Raw genomic sequence first — 26,520 nt, forward strand, 5'->3', positions numbered from 1 at the left:
CATTCATCTGTTGATGGATACTTCGGTTATTTCCAGATCTCTGCTATTGCGAACAGTGCCACAACAAACATCGGAGCACCACTAGCTCTTCGATATATTAATTTCTTTTCTTTGAGGTATATATCCAGGAGTGGCATTGCTGGATCATATGGTAGCTCAATTTTTAGTTTTTTGAGGAACCTCCAAACTGTTCTCCATATATAGTGATTTTACTAATTTGCATTCCAGTGAATGAGGGTTCCTTTTTCTCCACATCCTTGCCAGCATTTGTTTCGCTTGTCTTTTGGATATAAGCCATTGAAACTGAGGTGAGATGATATCTCACTGTAGTTTTGATTCTCATTTCATTTGATCAATGTTGAGCACCTTTTCATAGTCATGCTTGCCATCTGAATGTCTTCTTTTGAGAAAAGTCTATTCACATCTTTTGCCTATTTTTGATTGAATTATTATATATTTGTTTCCTATAGAGTTATTTGAGCTCCTTGTATATTCTGGTTCTTAATCCCTTGTCAGATGAGTAGTTTGTAAATATTTTCTCCCATTCTGTGAGTTCTCTCTTTACTTCGTTGATTGTTTCCTTTGCTGTGCAGAAGTTTTTTAACTTGATGTGATCTCATTTGTCCATTTTTGCTTTGGTTGCCTATGTTTGCAAGGTATTGCTCAAGAAATTTTTGCCCAGAATCATGTCTTGCAGATTTTCCCTAATGTTTACTTGTAGTAGTTGCATAGTTTGAGGTCTTGGATTTAAGTCTTTAATTCGTTTTTTGTTCGTTCGTTTGTTTGTTTGTTTTAATACTTTAAGTTCTAGGGTACATTACCACAACATGCCGGTTTGTTACATTTGTATACATGTGCCATGTTGGTGTGCTGCACCCATTAACTCGTCATTTACATTAGGTATATCTCCTAATGCTATCCCTCCCCGCTCCCCCCTCTCCACAATAGGCCCCGGTGTGTGATGTTCCCCTTCCTGTGTCCAAGAGATCTCATTGTTCAATTCCCACCTATGAGTGAGAACATGCGGTGGTTTTCTGTTCTTGCGATAGTTTGCTGAGAATGATGGTTTCCAACTGCATCCATGTCCCTACAAAGGACACGAACTCATCCTTTTTTGTGGCTGCATAGTATTCCATGGTGTATATGTGCCACATTTTCTTAATTCAGTCTATGATTGATGGACATTTGGGTTGATTCCAAGTCTTTGCTATTGTGAATAGTGCCACAATAAACATATGTGTGCATGTGTCTTTATAGCAGCATGATTTATAATCCTTTGGGTATATACCCAGTAATGGGATGGCTGGGTCAAATGGTATTTCTAGTTCTAGATCCTTGAGGAATCGCCACACTGTTTTCCACAATGGTTGAACTAGTTTACAGTCCCACCAACAGTGTAAAAGTGTTCCTATTTCTCCACACCCTCTCCAGCACCTGTTGTTTCCTGACTTTTTAATAATACCATTCTAACTGGTGTGAGATGGTATCTCATTGTGGTTTTGATTTGCATTTTTTTTGTTTGTGGCAAAAGAGAGGGATCTAGATTCATTCCTCTGCATATGGAGATCTATTTTTTTTCCAGCACCATTTATTGAAGATACTGTCCTTTCTCCAGTGTATGTGTTTGACACGTTTGTCAAAAATGAGTTCGTTGTACATGTGTGGATTTATTTCTGGGTTCTCTATTCTGTCCCATTGGTCTATGTGTCTGTTTTTATGCCAGTACCATGCTGCTTTGGTTATTACAGCTCTGTAGTATAATTTGGAGTCAGGTAATATGATTCCTCCAGTTTTGTTATTTTTGTTTAGGATAGCTTTGATTATATGGGTCTTTGTGATTCCGTATAAAGTTTAGAAGTTTTTTTCTATTTCTGTGAAGAATGTCATTGGTATTTTGGTAAAGATTGAATTGAATCTATAGACTACTTTTATTGTACAAACATTTTAACAATATTGATTCTTCCAATCCACGAACATGATTATATTTTTCCATTTTTGTGGTGTCTCTTTAATTTATTTCATCAGTGTTTCATAGTTTTAATTATACAGAGGTTCCACTTTTTGGTTAAGTTACTTCCTAAGTATTTAATTTTTTTGTAGCTATAGTAGATGTCATTATTATTTTTACTTCTTTTTTAAATTGTTCACTATTGGCATATATAAATGCTACTGTTTGATGTTTGTGGATTTTCTATCCTGCCACTTTACTGAGTATATTTATCAGTTCCAATAATTTTTTGGTGGAATATCTACATTTTTCCAAATATAAGATCATATTATCTGCAAAGAAGGGTAATTTGATTTCTTTCCAATTTGGATATTCTTTATTTCTGTCTCTCGTCCAATTGCTCTAGCTAGGACTAGGACTGCATTCTTTCCTGGAAGCTCTAAGAGAGAATTTGATTCTAAGCTCATTTAGATTGTTGGCTAAACTCATTTATATATGGTTGTATGACCGAAGTCCCATTTCCTTGCTGGCTGTCAGCTGTGAGGTGGATCCAATCTTCTAGAGGCTGTCTGCATTCCTGGGTTCATGGTCACGTACCTCCATCTCCAAAGCCAGTAATCGTACGTTGAGTTCCTCTGACGCTAACCTGTCTCTGCTCCTTCCTCCATCTCATCTCTCTAATCACTCTTTTACCTTCATCTTCCACTTTTAGGGACTCATGTGATTAGATTGGGCCCTCAGGGATACTCTAGAATAATATTCCCAACTCTAATCATTAATCTTTATTACATCTGTGTGGGGAAAAGAAAGATCAGACTGCTACTGTGTCTATATAGAAAGAAGTAGACATAAGAGACTCCATTTTGTTCTGTATTTGAGATGCTGTTAATCTGTGACCCTACCCCCAACCCTGTCTTTGCAGGAGACATGTGCTGTGGTGACACAAGGTTTAACGGATTTTTGGCTGTGCAGGATGTGCTTTGTTAAACAAGTGCCTGAAGGCAATATGCTTGTGAAAAGTCATCACCATTCTCTTAATCTCAAGTACCCAGGGACACGTACACTGCGGGAGGTAGCAGAGACCTCTGCCTAGGAAAGCTAGGTATTGTCCAAGGTTTCTCCCCATGTGATAGTCTGAAATATGACCTTGTGGGAAGGGAAAGACCTGATCATCCCCCAGTCTGACACCCATGAAGGGTCTGTACTGAGGAGGATTCATATAAGAGGAAATAAGGCCTCTTAGCAGTTGAGATAGAGAAAAGCACCTGTCTCCTGCCTGTCCCTGGGCAATGGAACATCTCGGTGTAAAATCCGGTATGTTCTATTTACTAAGATGGGAGAAAACTGCCTTAGGGCGAAAGGTGGGACTTGCTAGGGCAGTACTGCTCTTTATGCACTAAAAAGATTTATGGAGATGTTTGCATATGCATATCAAGGCACAGTACTTTTCCTTAAACTTATTCATGTCACAGAGATCTTTATTCATATGTCTTACTGCTGACCTTCTCCCTAGGATGATCCTATTATCCTGCCACTTCCCTTTTTCTAAGATGGTAAAGATAATGATCAATAAATACCGAGGGAACTCAGAGACTGGGGCCGGCGCGGGTCCTCTGTATGCTGAGTGCGGGTCCCCTGGGCCCACTTTTTCTTTCTCTATACTTTGTGTCTCATTTCTTTTTTCAAGTCTCTCATTCCACCCTAAGGAGAGAGGCCCACAGGTGTGGAGGGGCAGGCCACCCCTTCAATCTGCAAAGTCCCTTTTGTTATGTAAGGTGACATATTCACAAATTCTGCAGAATGGGATGTGGGCATTTGTTGTTATCAACAACCAGTCACTGCTAACTGCTCCCCTTTTACTATAAAATAGTTGCTGAAATTATCTTAAGTGTTCTTTAATATATACTCTAGCAATTAGTGAAAACAGTTTATACTGTGAATATTACCCTGAATGAAATTATTATCTTCATCCACCAGTATTAGAGAATCACAGATGCAGCTGTGGGCTACTTCTGGTGGCTGCTTTCATTTGTCCTCACTTTCCCAGTGGGCCTGCTGGAGAGTATTTTCTGTGACTAATTTTCACACGAGGCAACAGAAAACTGATCCTGTGAGTCCAAATCAATTTGTATTATTGGTTTTTAACCATCACCATAACCTTCTGAAGAAAATAAATGTTTGATATTAGATGGACACTTTGCAATCTCTCAAGTAAAAACAACCACAATATGAGAAACATTTCACTCTTCATTCAAATTGCCTATCTCTCTATCCATCTGTTATTCATTTTTTTCTTCATTTGAAGATAATTAATAATCAACTATTACATTCAAGATGCTGTGTTAGGTTTAGTGAATAAATTAGACATGAGGTCTCTTCTTACAAAACGTACAGTGATGGTACATATTGCCTAGAACAGAGTAGGCACTCAATAAAGCTGATGAATTAATTACATTTCAACAGAAACTATGTTTATCCCTCTACGATATGAACAGAAATTATCAAGCAACTTTGTGCTATCCATATAGCCATTTCCATAGGAATAATGTTTAATAGCTGACTTACCCCAAATGATTGTAATATTCATCTGGCCCACCATGGAACACATTGAAAACATGTCATCCTAGTGGCCAATTATTATTTTAATTTTTTTATGTGACAATTCTACCTAAATCTGTTCTTTAAAGAATGAGTAATGAGCAGCTATCCACTTGCTTAAGCTCAAAACTTTAGTTCATTATTTTTTCCTATTCCCTCTTATTCCACAAATCCAATTCATCATCAAGTCTTGACAACTTTATCCCTCAAAATATATTTTAATGTTATTATATAGTCACTGGCAACATTTTTATCTAAGTCATTAACTTTCTTTTCCCCAGACCACTGGAATAGACTCAACTATTCCTCAATTTCTATGCAAAATTCACTTAACATACAACAATAATAATATGTTTGACATATGAATCAGTTCATGCCAATTTCCTACCTAAAATATTCTAGTTGCTACCCGGTGCAATTAAGAAACAAATACCAAAAAATTTACTATGGTTTACAGGCCACTTCACAATTTAGCCTGCCCAGTTTTCTGAAACTATGTAGTCACTTGCCTCTACTTCATTCTGCTGCAACCGGTGGCTTCTGTTCTATCCCTTGGGCTATTTCATGTATTGAAGTATTTTGTGTGTGTGTGTGTGTTTTCTCTACTAGAAGATTTCTTCTTCTTCTGTCTTTTTTTTTTCTTATTTGCTTCTTTTTCTCCTTCATATTTCTAGACAAAACCTCATAGGTTTTTGTGACCTGGGGTCACAGAAAACCACACAGAATGTTTATTTTAAAGAATTAGAAATTGGATGGAGAAAACATAATAAAAAGATAATTCAATTGAGTTTGAGAAAGAGAATCCCATGAGAAAAGGCCCATCCAAAAGAGTGAGAATAGCGTGCATATGCAGACATAACTGTGATTTCTAAACCTGGCAAGTAGCCAGATGGCAGTTCAATCAGCTGTCAGTTGTGTGAGCATCTCAAAATCAAGACGGTTGAAACAACAATCATTTATTTAATTCACATTTCTGTGGGTTGGAAATTTGGGCTGAGCATTGATAGATGGTTTTTCTGATCTGTACTAGGTTTGGCTGACCTTGGCTGGACTTACACATGTGTCAAGGTCAACCTCCTGTCATCTGGACGGGTTGGCTTAGGATGGTCTCTTTAGGACAGTTTCCCTCTCCTCTGTATTATGCCTCATCTCCCAGCTGGAGAGGTTGGGGCTTGTTAAGCAGTGACTCAGAAGGTTCAAAAGGAGCAGCAGATTATTCAAGGCCTCCTGAGGCCAAGGCATGAAACTGGCATGAGGTCACTTTCTGATGCATTCTGTTGCTCAAAGCAAGTCACAAGGCCTATCCAGAGGCAAGGAGTAAGAAAATGGCTTCTGTTTACTGATGGGAAGAACCGCAAAGTCACATTGTAACAAGCCATGGGTATAAGGAAGGAAATAACCAAGGCCATGTTTACGACTTATGACTGGAGTCAAAATTGGAAGAAGAAAAAAAAAAACAGAAATAAGAGGTTAGTTATCAAGCCCTCATAGGCTCTAATGTTAGTGTGTCTTGGTTAGAACTTTTCTGGTTTTAATTAAGAGCTTTGTATTGACTGGTGTAGGTCAAAATGATAATTTACTTAAATAGTATCTCACAGTTTCTGAGGACAAAATGTAACTGCTTTAATTCTGCTTCTTTTGTGGATTTTCACAGTCATAAATATGGTTGTTTAAGTGTGTACTCTGTTTTGTAATTTTTAGTGCATTTTCATGGATATAACCGGCTGGTTGGTAGTATAATTTTTAAAACACATACTCCCTATCATTGACTTAATAGATTTTAGGACTCAATCTAATATAACTGCCATAACTGTTTAAAGAAAATATTGTTAAAAAGAGTAGCCAGCTCTTTCGTGAAGACTTTACTTATTAGTTTTTATTTTATCTCTACTGATTGCTGGAACAAAAATTATTAAATTTTTCAAGTTGTGAATGTTGTAATTCCTCAGTGCTTATGTGCATATGAACATCTTCCTGCTCCTTTTAACTTGGATAATATTCTGGATAGGTAGAAAATGTTAAACATATCCATGTGTCTTTAAAACTTGAAAATTATATTTTACCATCTTCTGTTGTCTAGTGTTATGAGAAGTGAGGCCGGTCTCACTTTTCTCCACAGCTTCAAGGATTAAATGCGTTCTGCCTAGATGTGTAAGATAGTCTTTTATTTTTAGAAGGTTTTTTTTAAATATTAGGAACTCAGCTCTAATAAAAGCGTTATTCTAATAAACGAATAAAAAACACAGCTCTGTGTTCTTAATTTCGTATTACTTTTTCTCTATACACAGTAGCCATTCTTAGTTCATGATAAATTTTCATTGTGTTCTCCCCCATAGAAATAGTGGTTATACACAATCTTTGCCTAACCTAGATTTAATTTCTATATCACTTTATTTTTTATTCTATTGCACACTTGTATTTATTCATTTTTATGCATTTTTCTATTAACCGAAAATCATTGATACTACAAATCACCTCTCATAAAGTATTTTGCATTTATAAAATTATTTTACCCCTTTCCTGGTCTCTTTAATGCGCTCTGTTTTAATGCGTTTTTGTTTTTTTTTTTTTTGAGATGGAGTTTTGCTTTTATTGCCCAGGCTGGAGTGCAAGGGCACGATCTCGACTCACTGCAACCTCCGCCCCCTGGGTTCAAATGATTCTCCTGCCTCAACCACCCGAGTAGCTGGGATTACAGGGATGTGCCACCATGCCTGGCTAATTTTGTATTTTTAGTAGAGGCGGGTTTCTCCATGTTGGTTAGGCTGGTCTTGAACTCCTGATCTTAGGTGATCCACCTGCCTAGGCTTCCCAAAGTGCTGGGATTACAGGAGTTTTTTTTTTTTTTTTTTAACTTCCTAGTCTGACTCCTCTTCTTGTTCTCTATTTTCTACTTCCAGAATTTGACTTATCAAAAAAAAAAAAACTTAAGCAGTGTTAACATATACTTTTCCTACCCCTGTTCAAGAAACAAGAACCCAGGAAAATATTTCTAAAGATTCTTAAAACTCCTCATCCATTAACACGTAAAGAGCTTTTGTCTTTCAAACTCACCTGAGAAGATTAAACTAAGGAAACAGGAAACAAAATCCAAAATACAAGAGGATGATGCTAAGTTCTTGGTGTTCAAAGACGGCAAAGTAATATACTGCAGGGGTGGAGACAGAAGAAACCAAATAAAATATTTTTACAAACTACACAAAAGCCTGTCCTGCTTTCACGCATCGTCCTAGATGAGGGATGCCAGAGGATTCCTCTAGCGAACGGCTGCTCAGAATGTGGTCCACGCACCAGCAGCAGCAACATTATCTGGACATTGTTAGAAATTCTTGGGTCCTGTCTCATCCTATTGAATATGAATCTTTGAGACTGGAGCCAAATCTCTGTGCATGCACAAGCCCTCAGCTGGTTAGTCTGAATGCTAACATTGGAGAAGTAATCTTAGAGAATGTACATTGCACACCATCGAATTAAGATTAGTGCATTCATAGAAGAGATGTATATGGAACTCCTGTGAAATAGTTGCATTAAGTGGGAGGACTACCAGTAGGGTTGCTTCAGTCACCAGGGCTCATCTTGTATAGACATATACAGTGCAGTTGTCAAACAATAGCATGCTGATGCTAAAGGAGTAACTATGAAGATGTAGACCAAGTACTAAATACATCCAATGGTTTCCTGACTTCATTTGATAATTACATTTTTGAGTATGCCCACATTGAGGCTAGGTTGAACTGAACCTCAAGAAAAACTGACACTACATGTATTTCTATCTAGATATGCAACTGTAAATGTTTGGAGGCCAAGAAAAAAATTCCAATTTAAGAAAAAAAAGTTTAAATGTATTATTTATCACAACCAAATGCTTTTATGTAAAACCATACACACTACATACAAATCATTTTCATATTGCACATTTTCTGTTGAATGTGTTCCCCTTTGTTAAAACAGTTTTATCCAGTCTTACTATAAACTCAAGATTATGTGGTTTATCTTTTGACGATTATATTTTTATAGCTGAACACTCTTTAGTGGTACTTTTCAGATTTGATCAGGGCTCCGTTTAGAATGGCCTGCCTGTGTGAAGTTGTGGTGAGAATGGGCAAGAGGAGAAAGGGTTGGTTTTAAACCAAGCTACAAGTGTAGCCGGCTGCTCTCCAGGTCTCCTTAACTGCAGGCATGTTTTTTACAAATATCCTGGGAGCATTTCATTAGGGCTACCTATATATCCACATCTTTAGGGCTGCTGTCTAACGATACCCTAAACCAATATACTTTTATTCCTTTAATATCTCTAGACAGTTCATTCACACATCACTCTTTGAAAAGTGTCTGTCCTATTCTAAGCAATAGCTGTCTAATCCAAATATGTAGTCTAGTGGTTTTCAAACCTCATTTCTTCTCTCTCCAGGGTTTGGTTAAAGCGCCTCTGGGATGCTATTAGATAAAAGAAAGAGAACTAATGTTAGTCGTGGTCTCTTCCCTTAATTAAATTGGTATATTTCTGGTTCCATCTGTTATGAAAAATTGCATTTTTTCAAATATTCTGTTTATTAAATCTTCTGTGAATATTTAATAAGATTCTGTTTATTAAACAATTGAAGTTTGAATAATATTCATATAAGTCAGGGAAATATGTTAGCATGTGATATAATGTTCCTGGCAAACTTCAATAAAACACTTAACATTTGCTAGAGGTTCTCTGGAGGTAGCGTATTAACCAAACTTATTCCAGCAAAGGTTAATTTAAGTAACCTCAGCAGAGTGCTCTGGGACAGTCAGAGACCAGTGATGACTGTGTAATCACCCCCTTTAGGAAAAAGCTTAGACTTTCGTCAGTAACAAAAAATAGGTCATAAGAAGACTAGAAGCCTGGTAGGAACGAAGAATCATCCTTATTCTTTAACACATCATTTCTCATTTTCTATATTTTTCAAAGCATTTTCTCTAAGATATTAAAAAAGATACACTAGTTTATTTTTCCTTTCTGAGCAAATTTCACTGATAGATATATTTACATATATTTTATATATTAACTTTTGGAAACATATATACTAGAGACAGTAACTGCGATTTTAAATTCAATTGACCATCTTTTGAAATATACTTGTCTCAACTTTTATTGCTGATTTAATTTCTTTTTTCAATGTAGAATGTCTATATTTTTAATCTATAAAGTGATTAGAGCAGAACAATTCTTCATTAAACGATAATAGTAAAATACTGCTCTATAGGTAAAAACTAAAGCCACAAAGAAAGTCACCTATTAAATTGACAACCAGATGCTGGTAGTTAAAAAGAAATATTAGTTTCAAGACTTCACAACAGTTTAAGATAAATATGTTGTGCTCATGTTTATGATTCTATTGTCAAATGTGTACTGATATCTAGGAATACTATGCTGTCATAGATTAATGTTTAGCTATTTCACAGACATCGAAGTCCATCTCCAAGAGTTTTAGATTGCCAAGGATTGTTCTGTGCCTGATTAGTATTTTAAAAGACACAGTCACATGTGATAGCATGTGGATGTTCTGTTTTGTGTGGTGCACATAGTCCTGATGAAAGTGCTATTAAAGATCACATCATAGGGATTATGAAAAGCAACGATAGTGTGATGACTGCAGCAGTTGCTTAGACCTGGCAATATGAGTGGGAGAAAGCTTTTTCTCTATGTAACTATTGCTCTCATTCAAATATAGCTGGAGGCTCTTACACCTTGAATCACCTCAAAATAAATTTTAAACATAATGAGGAATAATAGAAAAGGGAGTTATTGAACTTATAATAATCAACTCAGAAATGCCTCAAGTAGACTTGTTTTAAATTACTTTTAAGGAATGTGAGACTATGAACTTCCTTAACAATATAAAATTTCCTAATCAATGAGTCAGTGCTTGAATACAGTAGCTATGTTGCCATACAATCAGATAAAAATACATATAACAATGTTCAGGGTGTGCGATGTAGCAGGCATGTTGCATATATATGAAAAACGAGAAGTATAAAGTATGTAATATGTTTTTATATGGAAACAAATCCTCTGCCTTCGAGGTATTCTTAAATATCCATATCACGTAGTTGTATCTCTTGAAAATTCAAAATTTTATTTTCCTTCAGATTATTCAGACATTTAATCTTCTTTAAATATAAGCGTAAGTTAAGAAATTATTCTACAATGTGTAAGTATAAACAACTACTGAGAAGACAAACACAGTATTTCATTGTGAACAGTTTCTCTAAATGGTCCCTGCCTTCTTGCTCTGATTGAAACTCGAATGTCCCCTGAGGATGCTGATTCTCCAGCAGGCTTCTCAGGGATGCCCGTGCTTTCCTCCCTCACTACTCATACACCTAGGCTTGAAAGCGAAGGATGTGAATTCTTTGTTCTGCATTGCTTTTTCTAGAACCTTCCCTCTCCGCCTTCAGCTTTGACTTTCATACCATGAGTCAATCTTTTCTTGTTGCCAGTAGCACTGACCGTGATTTACTCCTCCTTATTCCTTGAAATCTTATCTCTGTGCTCACTCTGTTTCTCTCCAACACAACTTTTAAATCCTTCATTACTTCAGTGTACACCTGTGTGGTCTTTCCAAATCCTGGAATCTGTGTTATTTGGCACCTTCAAACTCACCTGAGAAGATTAAACTGAGGAAATAGGAAACAGTCCTCCTTAACTGTCACTTTGAAGCCTGTACCTTATACCTCATCACTATTAATGTCAAAACAACTACAGTCCCAGCCACCAAAATCTTTTCCAAATAGTCCTAACGCATAAAAATCGAAAAATTGAAGATCTCGCAAGCTCTTACCCTCAAATTGATACACTTAGATTTGACATTTTTCTATTACTTATGGAAATAGTACTAGGAAAAATGTATAAGTGTACCAAAATTACACTCAATATTGATGCACTTATATTTGACATTTTTCCTATTACACTGAATAAATTGTGAGTAAATCTAGTGAAAATCAACCTCCCATTCATATATTCTGTTTCTGTCTCACATAGTCCAGGATAATTCTTAGCAATTATCTTTTCTCTCTTCCTCATCTTTAATATATCTTTCCCTTAAGCCAACAAACATCTTGTCAGGCCTCCCTAAATAATAATAAAAGTAATAACCATAACCTCAATCTCCACTTCTTTTTCCAACAATCATCAAATTGCTCTGCTTCCCTTTACTGAAAAACATCTCAAAATTAGTTTTGTCCACTGTTTCCAAATTATCTCTTGTGCCTCTCCTAAGGTCACCAGTGTCTTCCATATGTTCAGAACCTGTAGTCAGCCTTCAATCTTTATTTGCTTCACCTTTCAGCAGTGCTTTATGTCATTGATGATATTTTCATTTGTAATATTTTTAATCTCGGTATCCAACTGGTCGTATTTTCTGGGAACTCTGTATTATTTTCTTCTTCTGGTTATTGTACACAAGTGACTCCTAAATTGTTATTTTGGTCCTGCACTTCTCTGGATTCCCCGGACTATAATATCCAATTCCTACTTTACATTTCAATTTGAAGGTCAGATACACATCTCAAACCTAATGTGGGCCACCTCTTTGAGAACCTTCAATATTAGTGTCTTCTATATGATGCCACTGGCATTCGGGAAGCAACATGAACAGAATGGTGAGTGGGCATCTCAGGGTGAAGGATTATGGTCCTTAATCTCACCATTTTCAGCTGGATACTCACGCCTCTAATGATGGTTAGAATCTCTCAGTTCAGAGATTCTTTCTACCAGTTCTCTCTCTAAACTTTAGAACAAGGGCAGAAGGCAATCCCTAGAAGTTGGTAAAAGGCCGGAGATGTAGAGCTCTAACTCTGCCAAATAATGTGCCCCTGTTCCTCCATATTCAAGTCATGCCTCTTTACCTTCATTTTACAGAAGTGATAGTTGCCACCAGTTCCTGTGACTTTTGAGTTTTCTGCCATTTAAATACATTTGGTCCTAGTTTCCAAACTTTTTCGCTATATGAAAAAGTCATTAATGTCAAAACAACCACAAAGTCAACCAAACTTAAAAGTCAGCTAAAAAGTCATTTAGTATTAAGCCAAGTAAATGACCAGTTATTCATCTTCTACTCTATTTCCAGAAATCTGCTGCTGTTGATTTCTTTCTTTCTTCCCTGCCTTAATAATCTCCTTTCTTAAAACAGAAACAATGAAAACCAAAATAACTTTTACTAGGGTTCCCAGAAAGAAACAAAAATTAAATTGATTAATATGCATCCAGTCCACCATCTTAATCCAGAATTATGATGAGTTTCACATTTAGAAAGTTACTAAAAATGATACAACCACTTTAAGATAAAAAAAAAAAAATTCCTACTACAATGTATTTGCTGCAGTTCTCATATTAATTATTTCTTGAAAACATGTAATTAAACATTAATTTGGCTTGAAAACATTATGATGTAAAATATATTCTTAGTTAACTTAGGATATAGGTCTGTATTAAGTGAGCCATTCCATAGTACCATTATCAAACCTTTTCCAAATGAACTGATTGGCTGATCTAATTTATTTTATGATGAAATATTCCCCTTTATACAGTAGAGTTAAGATATTTACATCTAAAATACTTGCATACTTAGTATCAAAATAAATTTCAACCCATCAAGACATGTAATTAATACTTATTTTGTATCCAGCACATAATAACCAACATAACATTTATTTTGTTAAATTCAAGGATATAGTACTGACCAAAGCAGTCTGCATTCATGAGTTTGTAACTTAACTAGAAAGACGAGATGATAAACAAGTAGTTAAAAAGCATCAGAGTGCAAGTGTTGTGAAGGAGATAATATGGTGTGCTACATACAAACACATACACACACGGAGAATATACCTACATATTTGTGGAACATAGACAGGAGAATTCACTTTTACTAGAGGTTAGAAATGTTTCCCTGAGAAAGCTGGCATAGGGTGAGTCCTGAAGACAACAGTTCAATAGACAAGGAAATAGTAAAGAGTGAAGAAGAAGGAAGAGCATATGCAGAGAGCATAATGACAGACAGAATATGAGGAAATGAACTGGGAACCAATGAAGGAATTTAAAAAAATGTGTAAAAATGTCCCTATTCCTCAGTTATTCCTTTGTTCACTGCACAAAGAGTAGAGGGGTTGCAGTTTCTTCTTTAGTTTTTATTTTATTTTATTTTATTAATTAATTAATTAATTTTTAACTGACTACTGTGATTGGTTTCATCGTGATAAGATTTTCATTGAGTCCAGCCCTCTGCATGCAGAAGGAAACAGTTTGACTTCCCAAATCACTACCATAATTAAGCATTCTGCTAAAATCCGCTACAATCTTTTTCCACCCAGCATTTTTTAACTAAGATGATGAAGTTATAATCAACATATATACTCTCTACTTAAGTCAAAAAAAGTCTCCCCGGCTCTCTAAATCCCAACAGAGTATTTGCACTAAGAAGTAAAAGCCAAAATTATTTTTTAAGAAAGGACTTCCAATAACAGGTTACAATCCCCAAATCCAGAGAAAAATATTTAGCACCTTAGTAATACAAAGGTATATGAGTCCAACATTTTACTATGAAAACATGCTATGGGTTCATTGAATCTTGAATACAATTCTTCAATACATTGAAACAAAGTTCACATAATAAATATAAAACATATAATTATCCTCTGTCAGTGACATCTTAACAAATTAAAGACTAGTATGCTACTATAGTATATTTGGGTTTTCAAAAGAAATGCAATTCACTTACTTTTATGGTTCATGTAGGTCTAGGAAGAATGCACATGCTACCCCAATGGTTCTCAAACTATGATCCCATGATCATTAGCATCAGCATCATCTGGCACCTTGTTAGAGTGCAAATTCTCATATATCCTAAACTCTAGGGTCAGACACTCTGTAATCTGCGTACTAACCATCCTTTTGATGACTAAGAATACAAATACTTCTTGCATAAACAAGTTTCTAAGTAGCAATTCTGAATCAGCAAACACTTCTCAGTAGTAGTCATTTGCTAATGATCTTATATTCCATTTATAACTCATTTGTCTAAACTGGGATTATTTTCTTATGAGAGCAATAAAGAATGGTATGCTTTCCAAATTAGGTCAACATAATATTTTCCATTGGTATTAAATTTAAAATAATATGCATTTAATGAAAAATAATGGAAACTATGTTACAATAAAATTTGGATAATTTAATAATGTTAAGAATCAAGTATATTTTAATATTACAGATTGTAGCTCAAGGAGGGTCAAAGTTATTTAGATTATAATGGGGCAAATAAAAAATAGGCTAATTCTGAAAGACTTTATCAGTTGATAGCAATGGGTCTTTAGTAAATAGAATTTCTTTCCAAAGTCTATGCTTTAATTTGATCGATTCAGATAGATCCTTAGCATGTTTCATATACATAATCCTAATTTGGTAAACTTTGGCCCATATACGGATGAAAAGAGAAGGCAAAAATAAAATATTTTTGTGAGGCAAGATAAAGGATGGAGTGGGAACACAATGCTTTTTTTTAAAGTGAAAAGTTGACAAAAAGTATGATAAGATCAGGGGAAAAAAGAAAATGAAGGAGTAACCAATCATCTGAAAATGAAGAAAAGCGGTGGTTAAATCATTGCTTCAGACACTTGTCTGTGCTATCCCTTAGAAACTGTGGCTCTGGAAGAGCTCCTCTAATGAGTAACTTGCAGAGCAGAAAATGAGGTGAGAGGGAATGTGAAGAAAATCACCTGTTTGGCTGGACTGAGCAAAAGCGAAGACAGTTGAACGGACTAATTTATATGTATGAGATCCTTTGAATCTGGATGTTCTTAACTCTGACTGCACCTATATTTAGTAGACATGTCAGAGGATAAGCATCTTCTTATGCTAAGAAGTCATTTTTACTTCTTTAAGGTGATTATACCCCAGTTCAGCTATGGATAAATTACATTACACTTAGTTGATGACCTGAAGAATTGGATGACGTCTAAAAGTGAAAAAACTTGACATAAGTGTAAATTATAGATAACTGGTCATCCTAAATTGCTTATTCTGCTTTTAGGGACAAAACCTGCTCTTTAGAGAGACAGCAGCAAATGGGTTTGTTGTGGTTGGTTTCTATCATATACTGATGTTGCCTATGATTGCTTTACAAGAATTTTAAATTCCATAATGCCATAATTTTCAAATTATTAACCAAAAGCTGACTAAATTTAAAATAAATTATTGACATAACCTCACCCATATCTACCTATTTAGGGACACTCTGTATAATTACTGGGCAGCTTTCTCTGCCCACAGCCTGTGTTTAGTATTGTCTCATTCAGGCTCCAAGATGGAGCTTTCCTCTCCCCTACTACACACAATAGTCCCAGAATACTTTATCCCTTGGGTAGCTGTTTTCTAATTAAAATTTACCTGTCATGAAATTAATTTATTCAGTTTGTAAAATATTAGTGAGTGTGTATTTTCTAGTCTGGTAATCAATGATAAATGCAATAAAATTCTAAATTCTAAATTCTAAATTCTACCTTTTGGGATATAATAGTTGATATTGTTTGGCTGTGTTCCCACCCAAATCTCATTTTGAATTGTAGTTTCCACAATCCCCACGTGTCGTAGAAGGGAGTCAGTGGGAGGTAATTGAATCATGGTGGTGGTTACCTCCATGTTGTTCTTCTGACAGTGAGTGAATTCTCACCAGATCTGATGGTTTCATAAGGGGCTTTACTCTCACTTCACTCTGTACTTCTCCTTACTGCTGCCATGTGAGGAAGAATGTGTTTGCTTCCTCTTCTGCCATGATTAAGTTTCCTGAGGCTACCCCAGCCATGTGGAACTGTGAGTCAATTAAATCTCTTTCTTTATAAATTACCGAGTCTCATGTATGTCTTTATTAGCAGTGTGAGAACAGACTACTACAATATTCTAAATAATTTCCAAAATATGTCAAGATCTATCTAAAGGTAATAACAAGCTTTTGAAAGAATTTCTAATTGCAAAGTATGAAATAAGATCAACAAAATTATAATGAAACTAGAATATATATATATATATGTATAAATGTGGAGAAGCAAAAAGAATAATTTTAAAGTATAAGATGGAAGAGGAATGCAATATCCTTTTTTTCCTGAGGTTGAAGAGAAACATCACATTCTGTGAAAGACAGAGATAAATTAGCAAGTGAGAACCCTAAAGAAGCACATTCATTTGACATCTTAAGCATTAAATGGAAGGCAGGACAGGTTAAATGGTTTTAAGAAATTCTCCTTAATGGAAGCTTATTTTCTAAAGACTTTATCTAAAGTGGAGTTAAGCAAATGATCAAGGAGTCTAGCTCTTTTTATCCATAGCAGCAAACAGCTCCTCCGTGCTTAATAAGTGAGTATGTGACAGCTATGGCAGGAGCTCATTATGGCTACTTGCTTCTAGAAACTTCAATTATTACTGTCACTGTACTTTATATTCAAAAGGACATTTTGATTCATGTTGCTCTAAAAGGTTTTTTCCCCGACTATGGAAATGTGTTTAGTAGATAATTTTATTTTGTTTCCAATGAAAGGCATTAGCTTTGAAATGTACAGATAAATACTGCAAAATGCCAATATGATTAAATACATGGGAAACAAAATTGCTTTTGCGAAATTATTTTTTGCTAAGGTTATATATTTAATTCACTTCTCTCTCTCTAAAATAATGTCCCGAGTAGCTAATATGTGGAAGGCAAATTTATTATTTTTAGGTATTATGGAAGGATAAAAGAATAACAATATAATATTCCTGCCCTAAAAGTGTTTATATTCATAAAAGAGATAAGTCTAGTACCCAAATATGTGTACTATGAGGTGAAATTTAATGTGTGTGGTATAGAATACATAAGGTTCCTGTGATCTCACAAACCAACCACTCCCTAAAGTAGCACCACAACATAAGGGTGTGGCAGAGTATATGTAAAAGAGAAAAAGCAAAAATACGAATTTTAATACTGTTGGTTACGCTCAAAGAACAAATGTGTTTCTGGTCTCTTCCCCTGTTGTATATAATTGGGCCAGGTGAGACACCATGGATTTATCTTGCTCTTTTAACAAATGCACAAGAGTAAAAGAAAAGCAAATCCCTTTTTGAGCTGTGGTTCTCAAACATCAGTGTCCATCACAAACACCTGAAACGTTTTTAAAAACACAGATAGATTGGTAGGCATGGTAACTTGCATTTCTAGCAAAGGTCGAAAACGGATACTGATATTCCTGGTTCAGGGACCAGACTTAGAGAACCATTCCTGTAAAGTGTCACTGTGGAATTACCCTCTGAATCATGTTGCATCCAATTCAATTTTAAAAAGAGAGAAAAGGAGAATATGCCCTTGTAAACTTCAAGCCCAGATACAGTCTGCCAAAGTAGATACTCTATATTCTCTTCCTGTGCTTCACAAATGTCAAACATGCTATTTTCATGCCTTCTACCCACATTAGAAATTTGACCGTAAAATTAAAGGTGGTTTATATGTATGTCTGGGTTGGGATTTGGATATTAGAAATAAAGAGCTCTAATAGCAATGAGCCTTCTATGAAGTTTAGAATATGTTTACAACTGTATACTACCAAGGTGAAGCAGCCTGAAAACTATGTATAGAACCAAGCAGATCTAAATTTAGTTGTGATCTATTCCACTAAACTGGCTAGATTACCTAGGGCACATGAGATTTTTATATTTTTAAGTTTATTATAGTCTAATGGATTAAATAGTATCCTCTTGTGAATGTGACATTTGGAAATAGTCTTTGCAGACTTAATTACATTAAGATAAAATCATATGGATTAGGGTCCAACCTAAATCCAGTAAAACTGATGTCCTCATAAGAAGACAACATGAAGACAAAGGGACACAGACACAGTGAAGACAGCTATGTGGCAATGGAGGTAGAGACCGGAGAGAGGCAACTACAAGTCAGACAGTGCCAAGGATCGCAGGCACCTACCAGAAGCCAGGAGGAAGTATGGAAATGATCCTCCCTCAGAGCCTCCAGAAGGAACACACGCTGAAGGCACCTGAATTTCTGTGTAGGGTAACTTTTTTTTCCCCCCTTGACCCATCTGAAATGATTCCACACAAATCTATAATTCCAGCAAAATGAAATATTTTCCCTATATAAAATGTCATTCTCTATCAATTCATACCTGGTCATTCAAAATGCAAGTGATTTTTTCTGTGTGGGGGATGGGGGGAGTGACATTCTTTAATTGTGAAATAGCACATATTTTTAATGCTATATTTTACTGTTTTAAACTCAAGTGGAATAGCTTGCAGGGCCCCCTTCCCCCTCCCAAGAGTGATTTCGCTCATTCCCTATTCATTTGTGGGTGATTTAACATTGTTATGAGAGAACAGAGGATAAAGGTCTGCCTTTGAAAAAGGACATCTATTTATTGCCACCTTTTATAGGAGTACTTTCAAGGCTCCTCAGAAATGCATGTGGCAATTTTATTCAGCATCAGAATTTAATTTGTTGAATTCATTTTAGACCTAGGGTTCTCATTTTTGTTTGTGAGCTTCCAGGGTAGGTGGAATTTAAAGTCTAGTAGAATTTGGGAAGTGAAGCAATTCTTTGCTTTTTTTTTATTTGCCCTTCCAGCACTCATTTCTCCTTTCAGCATCTTGACCCTAGCATTGGATTTGCTTGTGGGGAATGCCACAGAGCTCTACCCTCCTCAGGAAGTAGCTTACTGTTCCAGATCTATGGGGTTCCTCCTCCTTCAACGGAAGCCTGTTCTTAACTGGTGAGTTGTTGTAGGAAAAAAATAAAAAGTTATACTACATGTATGTTTCTTGTAAAATAAAGAAATTGGTCTAGATGATATCCAAGACCCCTCAAAAATTGAATTTTTTTTAAGTGTCAGAGTGAACACAATAAGTCATGTTGTTCTACATTTAGAAAATTTATTCTTACTTGATGGCTTCTTTATACCTCCTTATTCCAATCCAACTTTGTGTTTTATAGTTTTCAACAAGAATGGGCAAGTGGGGGAGAGGGGCAATTTTTGTGCCTTTAGCACTCAACAAAATGCTGTCAGCCAATACTTGCTTCGTCATGTGTATGTGTTTCTTGAAACTTCTCAGCCTTCACCTAGAAATTCACCCTTTAAATATTTACTTTATAATCCAGCTTATGGGTAGTTGGTTCTCAAATAAAATGATATTTTACTGGAAAAAAGGAATTGAATTTATGCAGGCTCAATGCTCTATTTTAACATGAATGGTGTTTTTCATACACTGACTTTCATGGTACTCTCAAGGTTGCAGTATTACATTCCGCTACAAATTTTGTTTAATCATTAAAGCCCAGAATGTCTAAATGAGAAAAGCATACTTTTTGCAAAGAATTGCAGACATCTCAGTTAAAAGTCAATCCAGTGAGTGCAAACATTCACAAAAGGAACTGAAATGCGGAAATATCCAAAATACATGTCAAAGAAAACATGAGGATTATGGACAACCAAAATCAATCTTTTCAAGCACAAAACAGTCCTTTTAAAAAGACTTAGATTCTGTGTGACCATAATCGTAGGCTTGAATAGAATGTTCTTTCAATTTTGGGGCTGCAATCATTTACTGAAGCATGTATTGATTGAAAAAGCCTTGTGAGAATTCTGATTATCCCAACGTTTCTCACTTGAAGTGAAAGGGGCAGCTTTTTTTATTTCATTTTATGCAAAATTACAGTAATTGGTGTCTGACCTTTTTGATATGGACTGTTAAGCATTGCACTGCTGGATCCCTTCACAGAATCAATTATTTTAATTATGGCTATGTGACAAGAAGAATCCAGGACATAAACAAGAAAAGAAGATTTAAATAAAATGGAAAACGTATTTTTTCCTCCATAATATAAAAGTGCTGTTAACAATAAACTTGACCAATTATGGGATTTTCGCATTTATGTTTTAAATTTAATTTTCATTTCCAAATAATTACACTTTCATAGACAAAGACAATTTATTTAATGAGTACACGGAGTAAAAACATTGATTCTCTCAAAAAGTAGACAAAGAATAGAAGAAAAAATAAACAATCTAAATACATGACTTAAAAATGTTGTAGAGATGTCAATACTTTTAGAATGGCATTTTATTGCAAGACTCAGAAAAAGATAAACATTTTAAGAACTACCTTTTATATAACAATGTAAATCCAGGTCCATAAGACTGAAAGCTATCTGAACAAAAAAAATGACAATAAAAATTGTAATGAAATAACTATTATATTAGATGAGTTTTCATTTTCAACCAATAGAAATACCTAGAATCTATTTTTATTAACCCCTCTCTTTCCAATAAAGCCTTTGAGTTCAGTGGTTGATGCTAGCATATCATACTCAGCTCAATAATCTTAATCTACCTCTTCCCACATTTGGGTTTAACACCATCATCTGCAAAACTCTGTACAGATGCTACAAAGTAGCTTACGATGGGGTTACATCTTTTGACTTACCATATTCTCAATTTATGTTAGTTTTATTGGACATTAAACCCTAGCATAGTAAATCAAAGAGAGTACAGGTTGCAGATCACTTTCACCCCATTGCTAATTCAAAAAATCAAATCATAGGTCAAAGCATTTTAAGTTGGGGATCATCTGTACTTGGACACATATAGACAACTCAAACAGATTTCATCTTCTCTTGAGAGTCCGATTCTATATATATATTAAAATAATTTACCAAGAGAATTGTGCTTATACATATATAAACACAAAATATGCAGAGATTGGGGGAAAATGATCTTGGTTCTTTAAAGTGATATTTGTTAGCTTGTACAATCATTTCACTTCTAAAATGACCAAATAAGAGAAGAGTCTGAACATTTTGCTTTCATATAACCAAAAAAATTCTGAAAAGAACCAGGAGGCAGGATACTCTAAAGGAACTACGTGATCATGATGGGGAACCTCCCGATGTCTCTCCATCCCCATTGCATTGGCCCTGACTCAGTGGTTCAGTGAATGCTACCTGGCTGGTGGTAGGGACAAGCAGTACAGGTATGATGAATTGCCTTCAGGAAATGTCTTATAAAACCAGAAACAGACTTAATTACTGAAACTGATCTGGGACTTACTAACTAGCTGAAGGGCCCTGTCAGAGGTGTTGTCAACTTGTGCACTTATAAGAATAGTCCGTGCCGCTCACTCTCCCACACACAAAAAAATTGTAAACATTACCCTTCAAGGAATCTGAGACAATACTTTATGTATAGAATTGAGATTTTTAACTTGCCTCACTCCCCCCCAAAATAGTAGCTTGCACCTTATTAAGATAATAAGAGACTTTTAAGTGCTTATGCAAACATCACTAGAAATTCATGTAGCTCTCAGATGACTTCAGGGATCTCCTCAACATGACACTCCTCTTGATTACTGTGGGGAGTTACACACAGGGACAACATGCCCTGTGCACAGTTATCCCTACAGTGGGAATCACCAAATTAGAAATGGTGGTATGGGTTAGGTTCCTGGTTCTATCTACAGTAGTAATGACATCATCTCTGAAAGGCAAACCACCCTACCCTCAACTCACCGGCCAGTGTTGTTATGCAGGATAGAATTTCCCTAGACTTCTTCTTCTGGGACATGGAGGAGTTGTGCTATGACTAATACATCCTGCTATGCCTGCGTTAAATCCTCAGGCAAAACAGAAAGGCCAATTCGGAAAGCTGAGAAAGCCATTTGATTTTTCTGAGGTATACTACAGTTGTTAGAGAGATTTGTTCAGCTGTCTGGGTCCAGGACCCGGGAGGTCATGGTTAAAATCAGTACCCTTGGTTAGCCTCATCCTGCCGCTTGGCATTGTGTTGATAATAACCTTAATAGGTTTTATTAAGACACAATGAACATATCTGGGTTTAGCCTGTTTCTGGCAGGTTAATCAGAGTGACTGACAGAGTGGTGTTTTTTATGGGAAAATTCACCAGAATCCAAAGCAGTGTATAAACCAGGGATAGATATTTTGGTGGGAACAAGGAACAGTTGAGTTCTTGCATTTCTACGTGTCTGGTAAACAGAGACATTGACTGCCTCTGTTCCAAACTGTCTTTTCTAGAATGTTAATACTTGGAAGATAGAGATAGTGGTTCCTGCTACAACAAAGTGCAGGTTTGCTGAGAACCAATGGAAGACAGAGCCAGTGTCTTCCTCTAGAGCAAAGTTCATGCTGGCTGTCCATCATAAAAATCCTGGGCTCTTTATACTCAGGATTCTTCTGCAGTGCAATTCACTATATTTGCAGGTTTCAAAGGCTGTCTTTGTTTTTTAATTTAAATTCAATTTTTTTATTGTTTTGAGATAGGGTCTCACTCTGTCACTCAGGCTAAAGTGCAGCAGTGTGATCATGGCTCACTGCAATCTCTATGCACCGGGTTCAAGTGATCCTTCCACCTCAACCTCCCGAGTAGCTGGGAGAATAGGTGCACACTACCACGCCCAGATAATTTTGTTATTTTTTATTTTGTAGAGATGAAGTTCCCCTTTGTTACCCAACCTGATTTGAACTCATGGGCTCAAGCAATCCTCCTGCCTTGGCCTCCTGAAGTGCTAGGTTTACTGGCAGGAGCCCACCATGCCTAGCTAACAGGCCCTCTTGTCACACTGTGGTAATTAGAACTTAGGAGAACAGCCCCCAGCATGCTGATACCTTGGTTATTGTTATTCTTATTGTGAATAATAAAGTCATTTGTATGTGGTCAGGAGTCTCATGTCTTCAGTCAGCCTCCATAAAATTGTGACAGGCTAATTTGTTTTCTTGAAATTAAGGTTCATTCTCAGATTCACAATAGCTCTTCAGACATAAATCATGCTTTCTATTTAATCTGATTCAAACTTAAATCATGCTTTCTATTTAAATTTCTTTCCATTTTTATAGGGAAGATGACATTAAAACTCTTATCCATTATTTTTTCAAATACCGTTTAAATCAGTACATTTAGAGCTACCCATTACTATTTTGCTTATATATTTTTTCCTGCAACAAATAAAACACTTCATGAAAATGTCCAGGTAAATGACTTGACACTCGAGGAAGGGCTATGTAAAGTACTTTTTAGAAACATGAAGAATGTAGCATAAAGAACCTAGAAAATCCATTCTTAGAAGGGTTGCACACAACTGTCAGCCTTCCTATTGCTACATATCAATATATTTTGCAGTATGCTAAATAAACTAATTTATTCAAACAGAATATGTATCTGTCCTGGGGAAGGAAAATGGAATATGTTCATTCACCTGTCATATATTCATCACTTAGCTAAATACACAAAAACGTGATCCTTGTTTAAAAAGAACTTGTGCTCAACACACAAGCTTTTACAGATTTTCTTATTCAAAAACAGATGAAACTAACTCATGGTGCTAGAATTAAAGACAGTAGTTATCTTTGGGTGCAGTTGTAAACGGAAGGTGGCACAAGGCAAGCTTCTACAGTGCTGGGAATGTCTTATTTCTCATCCCAAGTGCTGGTTACATGGATTAAAGCTACGCACTTAGTAGTTTTTGTTTTTGTCTTATTCTGTATGCAAGGTATACTTCAATAACAAAGTTACTTTTAAAATGTGGCATTATGAGGGTGCAGAAAAGGGATGTGTGACCCGGAGGGCAAAAAATCTTCTTAAAGTAATGCCTGAAGAGTCATAAAGAGTGGAGTTAACATAATATTAACAGAATTGGAACATTAGGAAGTACATTTGAGGACAGGGGACTGCATGAATTTGCAGAAGGAAAGAGAAGCTCTAATGGTGTTGAAAAAAATCATGCAAGAAACAGCTTGACAAGATGGCACTGGAGACAGTATAGGGAAAGATTATACGGACCTTTTTTTATACTGTCAAGGAACTTAGGTTTTATAAGCCAATAAAGAGGAAAAGTCTTAACATTTTGAATTGATGCATCCTTGTAGTACCCTATTGAGGACTGATTTAAGGGCATCTCTATTGAGTATTGACTAAAGTGGAAAATAGTTGCAGTACCAGAGAGTCAAGGCTGTGGATTTGAGATCTACTTAGAGTGCAAATGGAAAGATCAGATAGGTACTTGCTCCCCTGTGTCTATGTCCAAGATATGTCTAGAGAGGTGTTCTTTTCCATCAAATTCTATAGGGTTATTAAAGAATAAAACTAATGGCCCCTCACCTCCAAATTAAGGCTCTGTCCAAAATCTCCCCATTTCTTGGGTGTCTTGTGTTCTGTTTCTTGGGTGTGCTGGGTTCTTAAGCTTTGATATGTTGGGGCAAGGGGTAGGAAGAGGACACAAAGGCTCAGTCAGGGTTTTGCTAGTATCTTTACTTAGATCTGCAAATAAAAAAAACCATACCTAAGACAAGATACTCATAAACTCTATCCAGTGGGGAACCACCAATGACACTGTTATGATACTTGAGTTCACATCTGTCTTCAACTTTCCCTTAAGGACCAGGTGGGGAGGCTCTCTAATTTTAGGTCCATTCACTGGTAAGCATTCTATCATTGTTTTTCAATTGGTATTCAAGGTTTTCATTAATTATGCAGTACAAATCCTTTTTATATTGCATGTTTTCATTTTCCTAGGGTTATGATAACAAAACAATACCCTTGAAGGTTGAAAATGTATTTTATTCAGCCCAGTTGATTTTTGCATACTGATTACTTTATATCCCAGCAGTTAATCATCAAGCTTGGTGTCATTTCAGTTTCTTGATTTATACTTATCTCAGACCCCAGACAGAAAACATGCAAATGGAAAAAGAAATGTGAAGTCTGACAATGAGTTTAATTTCTATGGCTCACTTTTCCATCCATTACCATCATAATTGTGAATGTTCCTTTGACATTGAGCTCTTCCACTTAACATTTGTCTAATGACTATGCTAAAATCAAAATGAAAATGCTTTTTCTATTACAGAGTTCACAAGATGTAGCATATGAAACTTATAATATATAACGCAACTCAATATAATTATGCACTAAAATATGTGTATATGGGTGTGTGTATATACATATATATGTAAGTTTACATGGAGAGAGAGACATTCTGCTTCAAAATTCAGAAAGAAATGTGCATATATAAGTTCATTAAAATTATTTTATTTGGCCTTTTATCATATTATTTTTCATGAGAAAATATAGACACACTTTGCTACAAATTACATACCATACATTCATCTCAATGGGATGTTTGTTATAACTAACGAACATAGCTTAATTCTGAATATGATCCATGTTTTTAAATGGTCTTTAAATTTCAACTTTCTATTTCTCCCTCTCTGATTATCTTGCATGTTATTACCCCAAAAAGTTGGCAAACATTTACTGAATTTATACTATGCTCAGTATAAGAATCATTTTTTTAAATATTCAAAGAGGTGAAAATATAAAATTATAATATTTCAAAATTGTACTAAAAGATATGGTATTATACGAGACATAAAACATACATACAAAATATTGTTTGTGTCCAAAATAAGGAACATTACCACCTGGAAGAAATAAGAAAGATGCCTGAATGTGGTTACTACTAAGATACTTGTGAAATTTAAAATGCAGTCAAAATTTCTTTCTCACTAACTTATCCACAATTTTATTTGATGTGGTGCTATGCATAGCTAAAACTAACATCTCAGATGCTATTTTATCTAGGGGTAATTGTTTGACAAAGTTTTAGCCAAGGAAACATAAGCAATAGTCTGTCAGCAATGTCTGTATATATTTTCGCTCACTACATCTTGTCCCTCTCTCCCTCTTAATCTTCCTCAATAAAAAAGTGTTCAACTATAATGCCTGAGATGAGAAACTGTCTTATGACCAGGAGAGTAAAGCCACCAGCTAAGGGTTATTTAGGTATGAAAGACATGAGAGGCAGTGACCTTCGTGGCATCCTAGAAAAATTTGGAGCAGATATGAAAGGTCTGCCTCTCAAGTGTGATTCATAAAACTCTATCAAGCCTTATTAATCTTTTACAACAACA

The 26,520-nt window shown here is 35.6% G+C and overlaps 2 long non-coding RNA genes across 3 annotated transcripts in view; both read right to left on the reverse strand.

Moving 5' to 3' along the window:
• LOC144336470 (uncharacterized) overlaps positions 1-26,520 on the reverse strand; it is a 415,262-nt gene that overhangs the window by 120,098 nt on the left and 268,644 nt on the right. The gene's annotated exons all lie outside the window — the stretch shown is intronic.
• On the reverse strand, positions 5,485-12,094 carry LOC144336603 (uncharacterized). The gene is made up of 4 exons (XR_013408498.1): positions 10,801-12,094; positions 8,938-8,983; positions 7,601-7,694; positions 5,485-5,970 (listed from the first exon to the last, which is right to left on the reverse strand). It is a non-coding gene; the product is annotated as an uncharacterized LOC144336603 (long non-coding RNA).

This window comes from Macaca mulatta, chromosome 18, assembly GCF_049350105.2.
Source record: "Macaca mulatta isolate MMU2019108-1 chromosome 18, T2T-MMU8v2.0, whole genome shotgun sequence".
In the NCBI taxonomy this organism is placed as follows: Eukaryota; Metazoa; Chordata; class Mammalia; order Primates; family Cercopithecidae; genus Macaca; species Macaca mulatta.